This window comes from Chelonia mydas, chromosome 3 (genome assembly GCF_015237465.2).
Source record: "Chelonia mydas isolate rCheMyd1 chromosome 3, rCheMyd1.pri.v2, whole genome shotgun sequence".
NCBI classification, from domain to species: Eukaryota; Metazoa; Chordata; order Testudines; family Cheloniidae; genus Chelonia; species Chelonia mydas.
Window position 1 is genome coordinate 78,730,741 of NC_057851.1, and position 13,804 is coordinate 78,744,544.

The 13,804-nt window shown below is 44.6% G+C and overlaps 2 long non-coding RNA genes across 2 annotated transcripts; both read left to right on the forward strand.

Annotated features, from left to right (window-relative positions):
- Positions 1–454: 454 nt before the first annotated feature.
- LOC122465018 lies at positions 455–4,547 on the forward strand. The gene is made up of 2 exons (XR_006289530.1): positions 455–656; positions 4,268–4,547. It is a non-coding gene; the product is annotated as an uncharacterized LOC122465018 (long non-coding RNA).
- Positions 4,548–7,117: 2,570 nt separating this feature from the next.
- Positions 7,118–13,078, forward strand: LOC122465019. Its single transcript, XR_006289531.1, has 2 exons — positions 7,118–7,634; positions 12,353–13,078. It is a non-coding gene; the product is annotated as an uncharacterized LOC122465019 (long non-coding RNA).
- Positions 13,079–13,804: the final 726 nt, after the last annotated feature.

The following is a 13,804-nucleotide window of genomic DNA, read 5'->3' on the forward strand; positions in this document are numbered from 1 at the left end:
GCTCTGAACAGAACCCTACTCAGTGCAAAGCTCCTGATAGTTTTTCATTGAGTCAGCTCATGTGTAATAAAACCACACACAAAAAGAGACTGCAATAGCATGAAGGATTGCTATATGGATATCTGAATTAACATTTTTATTACATTTTGACTGAAAGTCACAGTGCATCTGTAGCCTAATTAGGGAAGAGTCCTAGTTACCATCTTTTATTTTAACCTTATAACATCTGTCCAATTTGACCCAGCCATAAAAGGCTTTCAGTGTGAGAATAAAACAGTTAAAGCTATCTTTATATTCTAATAGCCTCATTTTTTTTCTGTCAGACCGAGAAGCAAGTTTAAGCATGATCTTTTCTCTCATGTAAACCTTTTAACAGCAGGCTGTTCTGTTGAATGGAACAAGTCTGTAGTACATCGCCTAAACACATGTTCTGTTTATGCTGTTACAGGATGACTGGTCCTTTTAAAAGGGAGTGGGAGCCAATGCACCTGGACTGATTACTGTCTGCCCAGTAGGGCTTAAAGGAAGACACCTGGGCCTTATAAAGGGGGAGACAACTGCAGCTAATTGTTGGCAGGTGCTTGCAGACAGTAAAAAGGCTTCTGCTGGGTCCTGAGTCAATAGAGGGAAGGCCAATGGAGTAGGCTAAACTCTAGGTAAGATGTGCTGGGAGAGTAGGACAATACCCTCTCAGGGAGGTGAGGTTGTGTGCAGCTTGGGTCTGGGGTAAAATAACAAACCCAGACCAACCTCCTGCTGGGGAGGGGCTGGGCCTAGGCCTAGCTAAAATGGGGATGGAAACTTTGTAAGTTTGAAAATTTTCTGTGGGATTTAAACTGGACTGTAGAAGGAGGGATGTTTTGAATATCTGGCCTGTGTAGACTTCTTAAGGGGCTTTGAATGAAAGGAAAACTGAGGTAGGGCTCAGCAGAGCTACACTTAGCCAGAAGGGAGTGCTACAGGGCAGGTATGCCCTTTTGATGTTTGTACATTTTGAAAAGCATGTTCAGGAATGTTATTCACAGAGAATCAACTGCCTTGGTGTGTACTTTTTACTTTGATCTCAATAACACTTATTCTTTTTGTTTCGTATTATAAAAATGAACCTCCCAATAGCTCTAGGACCCCAATCTAGAGAAGCACTTAAACACATGCTTAACTTTACTCAGATACTTGAAGATAAGCATGTGCTTATATGCTTTGCTAACTTGCGACAAGTACTCAGTATATTGCAGAATTGGGCTCCTAACGTACACACCATGGGTTCAACGCTGCTGTATCTGTGCATGTGGGATTATGAGTAAAGTTACGTATGTAAATGTTTGGTAGAGGCAACATACTAATTGCCTCCTTTTTTCTGATGCAATTTTATTAAAATTAATCTCTCCATTGGTTTTTAAAGATATCAAATTAACTCAGATAAGCAACAAAAAGGATTTTTAAATAAGCATATGGGTGGCATGAGCTTCCCTAGTATGTAAGTAAGCATTTTGAGCCAGTAAATGCATTGGCTGAAGAAAGGATTTGATGGGGAAACAAATAATTTTATTCTATAAATGGTATAAAATTCAATTAATCCTAATCACTCTATCCGGACTAAAAGACATCCGGACCTTCATCTCACATTGAAGGTTTATGAAAAACTGGCCAACTCATTTAAGATTCAGTCATGCTTGCATTGAACTCAAGGGGGTTTTGCCAATGTACTTAATTGAGAACAAGACCAAACCTTAACTCCTTATAACTTTGTGCATTCAGTGGATTCTTTATGGTACAGCCTACATATTAAGAGGAAAATTTTGGCAGGGTAAAGCTTTCAATTACCTCAGTGAGGGAGCTAAACATGGACATTCTGTGATGGCAGCTGGATTCTTGTGAGTTTAGAGGATCTCTTCTATCTTTTGCTATTGATTCAGCAACATAAAATTCAGAAAATATAACAAGTCAAACAATTAAATCAACAAAATGGCAGGAAACAACTCCAGGGAAAATAAAAGATTAAAGAATTGTGATCTGACAGCCTGTCTCCAGTAAAAATTGATCAGACAATCTGAGCTTCCCACTATGGAGTCCACCAAAATAACACCTTCCCTTAGTACTAAAATAAAATGAAAATACCAAAGCAGCATCTGGCACAAATAAAAGCTATAAATATGATCATTCTAAAATGGAAGAGATGCACACAAAGAAATGAAGCTGAAGTTGGAGACAATAGTTTACATGAGCAGCAAAAAAAAAAAAATACAAGCAAGCAAACTCCTTGCAAAAAAAAATTTACCAATGTTAAAGTAGTATTTTATTCTTTCTTAGTAATCCTGAAGTGAAGGAGACTTGACTTTTTTTTTAAGTGCATTATAGCAGACTTCCAGGTTGGGTATAGTTAAGGTTAAAATGTATGCAAAAGCTAAGGGTTCAGTGCTGCTTCCATTAATCACTGGCAAAATTGCTATTATTTTAATGGAAGCAGGACTGAGTCCATAGCATCAATACGTGTTTGATATAATTGAAAACAGGATATTGTTTAATTTTTTTCTAGGCTGAAATTCCTCCTTGCCATATTAGGCAATGTAAAGGAATGTAGGACAGAAGTAGTATTGACTCCTACATGATTAGGAACAAGAAGAGTAAGATGGTTCTGCACTGCTTGTCTGCTAAAACCTCATACATCAGGCATGTGGTTTTAATACAGTTAAATGTAAAAGTATACATCTCAGAATAAAGAATGTAGGCCATACTTACAGGATGGAGGACTATCCTGGGAAAGGAGTAACTCTGAAAAAGATTTGAGAGTTATGGTGGATAATCAGCTGAACATGAGCTCGCAGTGTGGTGCTGTGACCAAAACAGCTGATGAAATTCTAGGATGCATAAACAGGAGACTCATGAGTAGGAACAGATAAAATAACATATCTCTATTGGGCACTGGTGTGACCACAGCTGGAATACTGTGTCCAGTTCTGGTGCCCCAACTCAAGAAGGATGGTGGTAAATTGGAGAGGGTTCAGAGAAGAGCCCCCAAAATGACAGGGATTAGAAAACATAGCTTATAGGGTATGCATAAGCCAGAACAGTGGTTCTCAAACTTTTTTTTTTTTGCGGACCACTTGAAAATTGCTGAGGGTTTCAGCAGATGACTTAATGATCTTCCCAAATGTAAAGCATTTGGATAAAAGCGCCATATAAAAAAACAATGTTTTTTGTTATTAAAATATGAGCTGTGTGCTCTTAGTCTTAGCTTAGAAAGTGTGTGCTTTCTAATGTGTGAGCTGTGTGCTTAGAAAGTCTTAGCTTTCTAATGTGATGGATGTGCCTTCTCTTCCCTGCCACAGCAGTCCCCAAGCTGGGGCTGGGAAGGAGGACCGTCTCTCCCTGGCAGCCGCAGCCCTGGAGCTGGGTAAAGTCACCTCTTTCTCTGGCCGCCGCAACCCTGCACGTTGCAAATTCCCACTGCTCCCTTCCACCTACCCCCTAATCACCTCCACAGCCACCACTTCACCTTACATGTGCGTCTTCTCCAGAGTCCAGGCACCTATGCAGCTCCACTAATTAGGTGGGTGGCCCTTCATTCTCTTGTGTGTGGCTGGTCAAGTGTGCACCATAGAGGGATCTATCCACAAACCACCTGAAGGGAGCTCGTGGACCACAGTTTGAGAACGTCTGAGCTACAACATAAATTCAGGCTTCAGCCCAAACCCCACTTCTGTTTACGCACATCTCTCAGACTCTGGCTCAGACCTAGGGTTCTAGGATTCCACAGTGTAGCTCATAGAGTAAGCTTTAGCATTTAGACTCTGATCAGGCCATAGTGGAATGGAGGGTTCGAGCCCAAGTCAAGCCATGACCCCAGGGTTTGAGCCCTATTGCTTTGCAGTGTAGACGAACCCCCGCTTGACTGGGTTCTGGGAGTCGGCCAAAAGTTTCTCAAGGCCAACTTCCTTTGTCCTTTCTATCCCCAGAATCTCCAGTCAACTCCAGTGAAAATGGAAGTAACCCTTCCCTTAGCATACAGCAGCAGCTCAGTGAGTCAGCATTAACCCTTCCATTGTCCTCTGACCACTGAGCTGCAAATACACCGCCAGAGAGCCTGTGATGGTTGACAGTTGTTGGAAAGGTCACCAAGTGATTAGGGGGTCTTAATATGGGGGGGGAGGGGAAAGGGAGCTTGTGTCCTCTCACTCTACTGGGCTCTGGCCGAAGGCCGCCAAAAGTTACTAACTGCACCTTCAGTCTGTCTGGGCCCAGCAAGTAGACTTTCCTTTTTCCACAGAGGCTGCTGCAGCAGCCTTTCTTAGGAGTTCCCAGGGCAGGTCCTTCTCCCTGCCCTATCAGCCCTTATGGAGATGGATTAATTAATGGTCTATGAAGGTACATTGAGCCAAATTTACACTGCATTGTGGGCGAGCTGTGAAGGTACTGCAGGCAGTAGGGGTGGAAGGGCCTGCAACAAGACACACAGGGCTCAGTGCAGGAGCACAGAATTAATTCTTGTAGAATTTCGAGGATATAAAATGTTACTTTCAAAACTGAGCTTCAATATATTGCAAAAGGGATGCTTCTGTCCACAGAAGCTCCCTGCAGGCAGCCTGGTTAATTGCAGTAAAAAGTGCTGAGACAATGGTAAATTAAAAATTCAAAGCTGTGTTTTCTAAAAGTGGCAGAATTACTTGGATTGTGGGGTGGCAGGGCGGGATGGACATAGTCAGTGGTTTTGCTAAAAAGAACTTCTATCGTTTCAGGCCTTTCCTATTTTGTTCTGGTGGTGCCCTATTGACGAAGGGAGATGAGATTCCAAGCTGCTGGTGGGAAACCTTCAGTTTGCACATTGAAATGCCCAGATGTCTTTGTTTTTCAATTCAGTTTCTTTTAAGTCTTCCAGGAAAACAAAATAGTTTTAATCATCTATTTCTTTGATGATTCTTCAAGATCATTTATCAGTGGATGTTATATCTTCAGGCGTGATGTATTCATCAAACGTTTGTTGATTTAAGCCTTGGGGTTTTTACAGGATTAGAAAATATTACTTCTGATTTAAATAGTGTTTAGAGGACAGAAATCAAATGCCAAGCAGTAGTTATACAGTCACAACTTAAGAATAGCCTTTTGCCCGAAGCTGAGGCCATGCCCCTCCCCCACAGGAGCTCAGGCCACCCCCAGGGCTTGGGTGGCCTGCACTGGGCAAGCAGCACAGTGCAGCCCAGCACCAGCTGTCCCAGCAGCCCTGAGTCCCTTCAGGAGGCACACTGTCCTGGGGGCAGGGCAACGATAGGCTGTTTGGGGAGGCACAGCCTCCCCTTGCCTACAATATCCGCGGCCCATGGAATAGCCCAATGGAATTGCTGGAAAACAAGAGCCATTCCTGGATTTTCTGGAGTAAAACTTGCTCCCAAGAGAAGCCAATAAAGGACCTCTCAATATCTATCCAGACGTTGGTTTCTAGCTGTTCACTGAAGCAACTGTTCAGTATAGTGAGCATAATTAACTGTTGGAACAATTTACCAAGGGCTGTGGTAAATTCTCCATCACTGACACTTAGAAAAACATCCAATCTTGATTTTAAAAAAAGGAAAATGCACTAGGAATTATTTTATGACCTGTGTTACTAGTGTGAAATACGCCCAAAATAGTTAGTTGAAGGGTTTCTGTTCAAGAATACTACTTCTGCTGTCCATTGCCTATTTTCTTTGTATCCAACTCCCCAGGGGTGCATAGCTCAAGAAGTTATTGAAAGTAAAAGAAGAAACTATCCTCTGCTGAAGAAAGGACTTTACAGCTGCACACAAAAACACAGATGACCATTTCCAGTATCACCAGTGTGCAGAGCAAATTGGAGCAGCTTCATGCTAAATATATAGGACAGCTATTTACTAGAAAACTTTTTTCCATTTTTTCCTTGATAGCAAATATTTTCTGTTTCTTAAATAAGACATGCAAGCTACAGAGGTGATGTATGGATCACAATTCAACAACCTAACAATTAATTTCATATAGTATCTATCTATATGCATATTTCATTTCTAAAGACTCTGGCCACTGGGCTATTGGCCCAGTTACTCTGGGATCTTCTCTTTGGAGATTGCCTAATAAGGAAGGGTCTTTTGTACAGGTTTTGTTGTAATAGTAAAAGATTGAAATATGTCCCCAGCTAGTCCATAATGGATATGGCTCATAGGACCCATGAGGTGAACATGTGCCGATGGAGGAGAAGGGAAAGAGCTTTGCAGGGAGGGAATGTGGTCAGATAGGCACCATGGTCTGTCTCTTGTCTTCTGTGTGGAAATGCAATCAAAAGGACAGCTGATCTAATATTTTTAAAATGTTGAAAAATGAGTGCATTTTTTTTTTACTAATTCAACATAAAATGTTTGCAGATTTTCCTGTGAATTTGCATTTTTCAACCTGCTCTTGTGACCACTCATTCTAGTGAGAATATTTTTGTAAATATGGCATTGCACTTCCCAGATGTATCCAGAAAATTGGGTTCAACATATTTGGTCTAAAAATAAATTTAATAGACCCACAAGAACTCTAAAGTATCCTGTTAAAAATAATATAGCAATGTAGGTAGCTGGAGGAGGAGAAGAAAAATCTCTCCCTCCCCTGGAAAAATCCAGTAAGTAGGGGAAATCCTGAAGACCTAACAGTGGGAAATTTGTGGTGTGATTTGGCAGCAGATACAGAATTTGAGCTCAGTCTAACAGATGCAAATGGAAGATTACTTCACTTGGCAAATACGGTATGTATTAATTTTATTCCCTTGCTACTGTAGAAGATTACTTAGGTTTTTCAACTAAATTGTACAGGCACACCTGAGCCCCCTCCTAAGATATCAACACTGCTTCTTTCATTTAACTCCTTCACCTACAAAGATATACTTAGCAAGGCCAACAAATATATTCTGGTGAAATAATATAGTGTGGTGAAATGAGACTATAGCAACAGATAAATTTTACACGTAAAATTGTCCAATCATAGTAAGGAGTAGAATGCTACTTAATCTAGTGTTCTTTCATCACCAGATTCAGTGGAGATTTACTGTATGTTGTTTATCTTCAGGACTGGGCTTAACCTTCAGGATAAATCATGCTTTTCTATGTTTTTAAAAAAAAAAAGGCTGCAAGATGGTTCAAGATGAACAAAAACTGCAGAGTTTCTGTTGAATGATGCGGATGGAAGGGCTGGGTTTGACTACCTATCTAATGTCATGGACTTTCAGGCCTGCAGATATTGAAGTATCTGCAGAGGCCACAGCTACTGTGCTTTGTGGCAGCCACTCACTTCAGACTCTCCAGTCGTGTCTGGACCAAGCTTCCAATGCCCCACAGAGGATTTGACATGCCCCACAAAGGATAGGATATCTGACCAAGACAGATGGCAAAATGGAAACCCCTCCGTATGACCTCTACATGTTTGAGGCGCTTTGCTTTTGAAGGACCGGTCAGTATTATCCAGCCACTCCCCTTCGGTAGTGTTTCCTGGGGAGGATTTGGTCACGGGTATTTGTGCTGGGGTAACAGAGACATTAGACTTCTGTATCAATACTCAGCCCTTCACACATGCTGTGAGATTAGTAGACATTCCCTCTGGATCTTGGGGCATCTTTGGGTTTGGAAGTCAGTATTCCCCACTCACTAAGGGTATGTCTACACTACGGAATAAGGTCGAATTTATAGAAGTCGGTTTTTTAGAAATCGGTTTTATATATTTGAGTGTGTGTGTCCCCACAGAAATGCATTAACTCGGCGGAGTGCTTCCACAGTACCGAGGCTAGAGTCGACTTCCGGAGCGTTGCACTGTGGGTAGCTATCCCACAGTTCCCGCAGTCTCCGCTGCCCATTGGAATTCTGGGTTGAGATCCCAATGCCTGATGGGGCTGAAACATTGTCGCGGGTGGTTCTGGGTACATATCGTCAGTCCCCCCTTCCCTCCCTCCCTCCGTGAAAGCAAGGGCAGACAATCGTTTCGCGCCTTTTTTCCTGAGTTACCTGTGCGGACGCCATACCACTGCAAGCATGGAGCCCGCTCAGGTAACCGTCACCGTATGTCTCCTGGGTGCTGGCAGACGTGGTTCTGCATTGCTACACAGTAGCAGCAACCCCTTGCCTTCTGGCAGCAGACAGTACAATACGACTGGTAGCCGTCCTCGTCATGTCCGAGGTGCTCCTGGCCACGTCGGCTGGGAGCGCCTGGGCAGACATGGGCTCAGGGACTAAATTTTTGGTGACTTGACCAGGTCATTCTCTTAAGTCCGGCAGTCAGTCCTATTGAACCGTCTTATGGTGAGCAGGCAGGCAATATGGATTGCTTAGCAGTCCTATTGTACCGTCTTCTGCCGAGCAGCCATGAGATGTGGATGGCATGCAGTCCTTCTGCACCGTCTGCTGCCAGCCAAAGATGTAAAAGATAGATGGAGTGGATCGAAACAAGAAATAGACCAGATTTGTTTTGTACTCATTTGCCTCTTCCCCTGTCTAGGGGACTCATTCCTCTAGGTCACACTGCAGTCGCTCACAGAGAAGGTGCAGCGAGCTAAATCTAGCCATGTATCAATCAGAGGCCACGCTAACCTCCTTGTTCCAATAAGAACAGTAACTTAGGTGCACCATTTCTTATTGGAACCCTCCATGAACTCCTGCCTGAACTACTCCTTGATTTAAAGCCACCCCCTTTGTGGATTTTAGCTCCCTGAAGCCAACCCTGTAAGCCGTGTCGTCAGTCGCCCCTCCCTCCGTCAGAGCAACGGCAGACAATCATTCTGCGCCTTTTTACTGTGCGGACGCCATACCAAGGCAAGCATGGAGTCCGCTCAGCTCACTTTGGCAATTAGGAGCACATTAAACACCACACGCATTATCCAGCAGTATATGCAGCACCAGAACCTGGCAAAGCGCTACCGGGCGAGGAGGCGACGTCAGCGCGGTCACGTGAGTGATCAGGACATGGACACAGATTTCTCTGAAAGCATGGGCCCTGCCAATGCATACATCATGGTGCTAATGGGGCAGGTTCATGCTGTGGAACGCCGATTCTGGGCTCGGGAAACAAGCACAGACTGGTGGGACCACATAGTGTTGCAGGTCTGGGACAATTCCCAGTGGCTGCGAAACTTTCGCATGCGTAAGGGCACTTTCATGGAACTCTGTGACTTGCTTTCCCCTGCCCTGAAGCGCATGAATACCAAGATGAGAGCAGCCCTCACAGTTGAGAAGCGAGTGGCGATAGCCCTGTGGAAGCTTGCAACGCCAGACAGCTACCGGTCAGTTGGGAATCAATTTGGAGTGGGCAAATCTACTGTTGGGGCTGCTGTGATGCAAGTAGCCCACGCAATCAAAGATCTGCTGATATCAAGGGTAGTGACCCTGGGAAATGTGCAGGTCATAGTGGATGGCTTTGCTGCAATGGGATTCCCTAACTGTGGTGGGGCCATAGACAGAACCCATATCCCTATCTTGGCACCGGAGCACCAAGCCGGCGAGTACATAAACCGCAAGGGGTACTTTTCAATAGTGCTGCAAGCTCTGGTGGATCACAAGGGACGTTTCACCAACATCAGCGTGGGATGGCCAGGAAAGGTACATGACGCTCGCATCTTCAGGAACTCTGGTCTGTTTCAAAAGCTGCAAGAAGGGACTTTATTCCCAGACCAGAAAATAACTGTTGGGGATGTTGAAATGCCTATATGTATCCTTGGGGACCCAGCCTACCCCTTAATGCCATGGCTCATGAAGCCATACACAGGCAGCCTGGACAGTAGTCAGGAGCTGTTCAACTACAGGCTGAGCAAGTGCAGAATGGTGGTAGAATGTGCATTTGGACGTTTAAAGGCGCGCTGGCGCAGTTTACTGACTCGCTTAGACCTCAGCGAAACCAATATTCCCACTGTTATTACTGCTTGCTGTGTGCTCCACAATATCTGTGAGAGTAAGGGGGAGACGTTTATGGCGGGGTGGGAGGTTGAGGCAAATCGCCTGGCTGCTGGTTACGCGCAGCCAGACACCAGGGCGGTTAGAAGAGCACAGGAGGGCGCGGTACCCATCAGAGAGGCTTTGAAAACCAGTTTCGTGACTGGCCAGGCTATGGTGTGAAAGTTCTGTTTGTTTCTCCTTGATGAAACCCCCCGCCCCTTGGTTCACTCTACTTCCCTGTAAGCTAACCACCCTCCCCTCCTCCCTTCGATCACCGCTTGCAGAGGCAATAAAGTCATTGTTGCTTCACATTCATGCATTCTTCATTCATTCATCACACAAACAGGGGGATGACTACCAAGGTAGCCCAGGAGGGGTGGTGGAGGAGGGAAGGAAAATGCCACACAGCACTTTAAAAGTTTACAACTTAAAAATTTATTGAATGACAGCCTTCTTTTTTTGGGGCAATCCTCTGTGGTGGAGTGGCTGGTTGGCCGGAGGCCCCCCCACCGCGTTCTTGGGCGTCTGGGTGTGGAGGCTATGGAACTTGGGGAGGAGGGCGGTTGGTTACACAGGGGCTGTAGTGGCAGTCTGTTCTCCAGCTGCCTTTGCTGCAGCTCAACCATACACTGGAGCATACTGGTTTGGTCCTCCAGCAGCCTCAGCATTGAATCCTGCCTCCTCTCATCACGCTGCCGCCACATTCGAGCTTCAGCCCTCTCTTCAGCCTGCCACCTCTCCTCGGTCATTTTGTGCTTTCCTGCAGTCTGACATTATTTGCCTCCACGCATTCGTCTGTGCTCTGTCAGTGTGGGAGGACAGCATCAGCTCGGAGAACATTTCATCTCGAGTGCGTTTTTTTTTCTTTCTAATCTTCACTAGCCTCTGGGAAGGAGAAGATCCTGTGATCGTTGAAACACATGCTGCTGGTGGAGAAAAAAAAAGGGACAGCGGTATTTAAAAAGACACATTTTATAAAACACTGGCTACACTCTTTCAGGGTAAACCTTGCTGTTAACATTACATACATAGCACATGTGCTTTCGTTACAAGGTCGCATTTTGCCTCCCCCCACCGCGTGGCTACCCCCTCAACCCTCCCCCCTCCCTGTGGCTAACAGCGGGGAACATTTCTGTTCAGCCGCAGGCAAACAGCCCAGCAGGAATGGGCTCCTCTGAGTGTCCCCTGAAGAAAAGCACCCTATTTCAACCAGGTGACCATGGATTATATCTCACTCTCCTGAGGATAACACAGAGAGATAAAGAACGGATGTTGCTTGAACGCCAGCAAACATACACTGCAATGCTTTGTTGTACAATGATTCCCGAGTACGTGTTACTGGCCTGGAGTGGTAAAGTGTCCTACCATGAAGGACGCAATAAGTCTGCCCTCCCCAGAAACCTTTTGCAAAGGCTTTGGGAGTATATCCAGGAGAGCTGCGAATGCCAGGGCAAAGTAATCCTTTCACATGCTTGCTTTTAAACCATGTATAGTATTTTAAAAGGTACACTCACCGGAGGTCCCTTCTCCGCCTGCCGGGTCCAGGAGGCAGCCTTGGGTGGGTTCGGGGGGTACTGGCTCCAGGTCCAGGGTGAGAAACAGTTCCTGGCTGTCGGGAAAACCAGTTTCTCCGCTTGCTTACTGTGAGCTATCTACAACCTCCTCCTCATCATCATCTTCTTCGTCCCCAAAACCTGCTTCCGTATTGCCTCCATCTCCATTGAAGGAGTCAAACAACACGGCTGGGGTAGTGGTGGCTGAACCCCCTAAAATGGCATGCAGCTCATCATAGAAGCGGCATGTTTGGGGCTCTGACCCGGAGCGGCCGTTCGCCTCTCTGGTTTTCTGGTAGGCTTGCCTCAGCTCCTTCAGTTTCACGCGGCACTGCTTCGGGTCCCTGTTATGGCCTCTGTCCTTCATGCCCTGGGAGATTTTGACAAAGGTTTTGGCATTTCGAAAACTGGAACGGAGTTCTGGTAGCACGGATTCCTCTCCCCATACAGCGATCAGATCCTGTACCTCCCGTTCGGTCTATGCTGGAGCTCTTTTGCGATTCTGAGACTCCATCATGGTCACCTCTGCTGATGAGCTCTGCATGGTCACCTGCAGCTTGCCACGCTGGCCAAACAGGAAATGAGATTCAAAAGTTCGCGGTTCTTTTCCTGTCTACCTGGCCAGTGCATCTGAGTTGAGAGTGCTGTCCAGAGCGGTCAAAATGGAGCACTCTGGGATAGCTCCCGGAGGCCAATACCGTCGAATTGTGTCCACAGTACCCCAAATTCGACCCGGCAAGGCCGATTTAAGCGCTAATCCACTTGTCAGGGGTGGAGTAAGGAAATTGATTTTAAGAGCCCTTGAAGTCGAAATAAAGGGCTTCATCGTGTGGAGAGGTACGGGTTTACATCGATTTAACGCTGCTAAATTCGACCTAAAGTCCTAGTGTAGACCAGGGCTAAGTGAGAAAGCAAATCTCTTCTCCAACAGGGGTTAAAGCAGTGGCTTTCTGCCTAACTTTTGCCCTCCTGTGGCATTTTTCTCATAAGGTATGATTTAACTACCTTTGTATGGCAAGAGAGATGATTAGCAACGTTTTCTTAACAAATTTCGCATTACTAATCATACCAGGAGACAGAAAAATGGATGTCTGGTATCCTTTTGACAACATTTGTGGTGTTAATCACTAACCCATAACAGGAGCACTCCATGGAAGTTGTTATCTTGCCCCCATTTGAGAAACGCAGATATAGATCTAGCTTATTGTTTAAAGTGGGGGTCCAAAAGGGGATTGCAAGGCTATGTGGCATGGGGTGTGTGGCGATCACCTTTTTTTTTTTTTTTTTCCTTGCATTCAGAGCAAGGGAGCATATGCAGTTTCCTTTAATCTTTCCTCTTTCTGTTTTTGAAGTATCTCAGTAATATCAACCACTACCATAAAGAAGAATTCAAAACCATTGCAAATAATGTCATAGGATGGATTTGGCAGAATAGGTGCAATACAAAGGAATTGGCTCCCTGGTGTATATTACTACTTTTCAAGTGGCTATTTTGTCCCACATTCCTTGTTTTCCCAGCAGGATAGATTTATAGCCAATCTAGAGAGGAAGGGAGGGAACTCCTAGAACAAAACAAAAATATTTGTAATGCCAAAGAACCTTGGGCAGTATAGCACTCCCCAATTTGGAACCATATTATCAGACAGCATTACAATGAGTCATCTTTTGGCAGCCAAATCTGAGTACCTGACAGTGGCTGCATATAGAATGCGGAGAAGCTTTAAACAAGCTCATAATTACTTTAGACGAAGTCTAACAAATAAAACAGACTTATTTTCTGTCCTTTTTTACACTGTTAGGTCAGAGCATGCCCTTGTGTGAAGTCAGTGGAGATGAATGATTGTAAATGAGGCCAAAATTTGGTCCCTGGAGGCTTACCAAATATATATTAGTTGCATTTTTTTCTTTGTTTTCATGTTAATGTTTCCATTGATTCATTTTGCATTTAATGTAACTTTTAAAAAAACTAAATGTTATATTTATCAAAGTACAAAGTATTGGTCTGATGACTGGTGTGCATGGAAAACCCATGAAAGGAGAACAGGTTACTCTTATAATGACCTAGTTCCCTTCAATTAGGAAGAAATTCTGACCACATTGAAGTCAATGGCAAAACTCGCATTGAAATCCTAGTCCAAAAATCACTCTCCCCCAGATTGCTCTATTGGGAGCTGAGGGCTTTTCCACAGAAAGAGTGAAAAGATTTGGTTGCTAGAATCTATGGACACCCTGAGATCCATATTAATCCTTACAAATTATTTCCCCAACTGTTCTCTGGACAATGTCAGACCACATTCTGGTCTTGTCTCTTGTGAGAAGAGATATAAAAGTGGATTGTGGATAACCTTA